This window comes from Gossypium arboreum, chromosome 4 (assembly GCF_025698485.1).
Source record: "Gossypium arboreum isolate Shixiya-1 chromosome 4, ASM2569848v2, whole genome shotgun sequence".
NCBI lineage: Eukaryota > Viridiplantae > Streptophyta > Magnoliopsida > Malvales > Malvaceae > Gossypium > Gossypium arboreum.
Genome location: NC_069073.1, coordinates 115,814,636 through 115,817,780, shown reverse-complemented (window position 1 = coordinate 115,817,780; position 3,145 = coordinate 115,814,636). Strand labels below are relative to the sequence as shown.

Below are 3,145 nucleotides of genomic sequence, written 5' to 3'. Positions count from 1 at the left end.
TTCGCTATACCAATTTTTGATATTGGGTATCAACAATGGAAAAGACATAGAGGAGGATATGGTGGTACTAATAGAGGTCGGTTCACTCGGTCTTGATGAAGAGTTAGAAGAGGAAAGTGAGCAAAGAAGCTGAGGCTATAAGGAGGTATTCCGAATGCAATAAAGAAACTTGAACTCTTGAGAGTTAGTTCTTTCTTCATTGGCTGGAGGTATTTATAGGGGAGGTTCTATGTCCAGTAGTGTTGGCGTGGTAGATCTGCTATCATGCCATCATTGTGGGTCATATGGGAGGATGTTTGTGAGGGGACACATTCTATCATTCCTTCTAAACCATAGTGCAGAATAGTTAAGCCCACGTAGGGCTTGGTGGCCTAAAAAGTTATGTTTTGAGTAAAAGAGCGAGTGTGGAGTGAAGACCCTCTATAGAAAGTAGATGGTCGACCAGGATCTTTCCAAAGAAGACAGAAGGTTGGGTGGTTGTCTCATAGGGATGATTGACTAAGACCCTTTCGAGGAAGATAAAAGGTTGTTTAGAATCAAGCCTTTAGGGCTATCTATCAATCTTTTAGTGATTGGTCGTTTGGTAGCAAGCCGAGAGGTGTCTTTCAAGTAACTTGTTGTGTTGCCACATGTCTCAAGCTGAAGAGGATATAACAATTAGTATTATGCTAAAAATCTTTGAGAACTCACCTAAATTGAGAAGAATACTACATCATTGGAAGATTTCACAATTTTAGGTTGTGCGGTCTCGGGTTCTTCGGGCCAGACAGTCGGCTGGATGGCTTTGAAATTCACTATTGATGTGAGTTCATGAACGGCTTCAGCGATTTCCTAGGTACAGTTGACCACATCGATTAACAAGGAATCTACAGGGGCCACTGGTACAACTCGCGAGTGGTCCATATTATCATCCCATAAACCTACAGATGATTTGCAACGAGTTCAAACTCTTGGCCGCAGATTTTGAGTTTTGGATATGGATATCAGCAGGAAATGGTTTCATCATTGTTTTGATTGAGAGTGCAAATTCCTTCAATGCTTTACCAGATTCCAAAGCTCATTTCACCATGTCTCTTTGATTTTTACTTGGAATTTCTGCTTTTGCCTGCAACATAAGATGATAACTTAACTTCATTGTATTTTCTTTTTGTCTTGTTAGAAATTAGAATAGCTGAAGAATTTGAGACAATTAATACTTGAATTCCAGAATTTAGGTGTCCATTAAGAGATTCAATTCGATAGGCACAGCGGCGTATCAGAGCTCTAATCTTGAGGTACTGTTTCCATGAATGTCGAAATTGAAATCGACCATGCATCGGTTCCCATCTTGCAAAATTAGCCTAAAAATGACAATAACAAGGCGAAGTGATTTAATATCAGATATCAAGACAAGAAAAAACCCAAAGCTTTTTTTGTCTTTAGCTTTTAATTCACTTACCAACGCATCTTCATTATTTTTAGAATTAAGAACAGTTTAATATCCCTGTCAGATGGATTTATCTTGTTTGGAATCAGCCATTTCAGAGTACTCATCTGCAAAACCTGCAAAAAAATGTGCTTGGTTAAAGGGAAAATATAAGTACGGAGAATAACTGCTAATTTTAATGAGTGGAATAGAGGAGATGAATGGGGACCTTCTAGGAAGCTGCCAAGCTTTTCCATGTTGGAAGCAATTAAGATATGGAGGTCTTCATCAGCCCAGACAGGGAAAACCATAATGGAGACTATGATACAAGTGAAGCTACCTAAGAGGATGGTTGATAATCTCTTGTAAGCCAGTTCTAATATCTCATCGTCTTGATAACCCGAGACAGATATGAAAACGAATGTCAACGTAAATATCAACAACCCATAATCATATCTTGCATTGTTTTTGGGAAAGAATCTTGCAAACGTAAACACCCCAGCTGCCATTGCAAACAAAGACGTATGCATATATTATATCCCATTGAGAAAGCAAAATTGTGATTTAATATTTTGTCAAATGATTTCAGTTTACATTGGAGGAAGACAAAGAAGCCAAGTACTATTGGCTCACCTATGCATCCAGATAGGTTAGCCAGATGATGAGCCCCAACAGCTAGAGCACCAGCAAGCAACGTTGCCAGTCCCCTTATCACACCTTTCCCAAGAGTAGCTCATGAGTGTACGTCTGTATATATCTTTGATTAATTTGGAGCTATAAAGGGTGTGGGTGACAAAACTTACCCACAGAAAATTCAAGGACGAACAAGACAGTTACGACAGCAAATATTGCAGAGACGCCAAAACTGTCGTACAGTGGCTGATAGTAATATAATAATGAGACCAATTGCAAGTCCCACTTTTAGTGAATGAATGACTTTTCTTGGATCATCTTGGCCAAGCTTTTTTAATTTGCTAACAAATTCGAACACCTTAATCTTTACATTCTTAGGGAAGGCCTTTATCCATGACCATCCACGACCAAACTGGCCTTGTTTTTCTTTCTCTTGATGACATGTTGCGGACTCTAAATCCATAAGGCGAATTGCTTTCAAGAGACAAATGCAAAATTGGTGAAGGTTGCATGCACGAAACACGAGTAAGAGTTAGAGAAAGAAGAACCTAACAGATCATATATTCCTTCGGAAGGGGCAATATAAGGTCTCTATTTATAGCCATATTAAAGAACCAAGCATCTAGCAGTAGAAGTGGTACAAATTAATATGACTAACCCTTCAATTTTTGTAAGGTAAAAGTACAAAAGAAGGCAAGATAAGGGAAGAATGAGGTAGCTTGGTAGCTTGGTAGCTTGGCGAATCCATTAAAGTGTGCTTCAATATGGATCTGGAAGGATACTGTTATAGCTTTACATAATCATTAAAAAAATAGTTCCTCGTTTGGTTATTAATAAAAAAATAAAACTTATTCAAAATAAATGAATTTTTTTTCTTTACTAAAAATAAATTATAAAAATAATTAAATATTATCAATTAAATTAATTTATTACTAGCTCATATACTAAAACATGTAACATAGAATATTTAATAGCCTAATCACACTACAGGAAAATAGGGCTTTGGTGGCGTTTTTAGCGGCGTTTTATCAAAAAACGTCGTAAAAATTGTACATTAGTGGCATTTTTGCAAAAACGCCGTTAAAAACAGAGCAATGCGGCGTTTTT

General features: G+C 37.5%; 1 pseudogene; it reads right to left on the bottom strand.

Moving 5' to 3' along the window:
• Positions 1–690: 690 nt before the first annotated feature.
• LOC108459042 (aluminum-activated malate transporter 2-like) lies at positions 691–2,501 on the bottom strand (annotated as a pseudogene).
• Between the last annotated feature and the right edge of the window lie 644 nt (positions 2,502–3,145).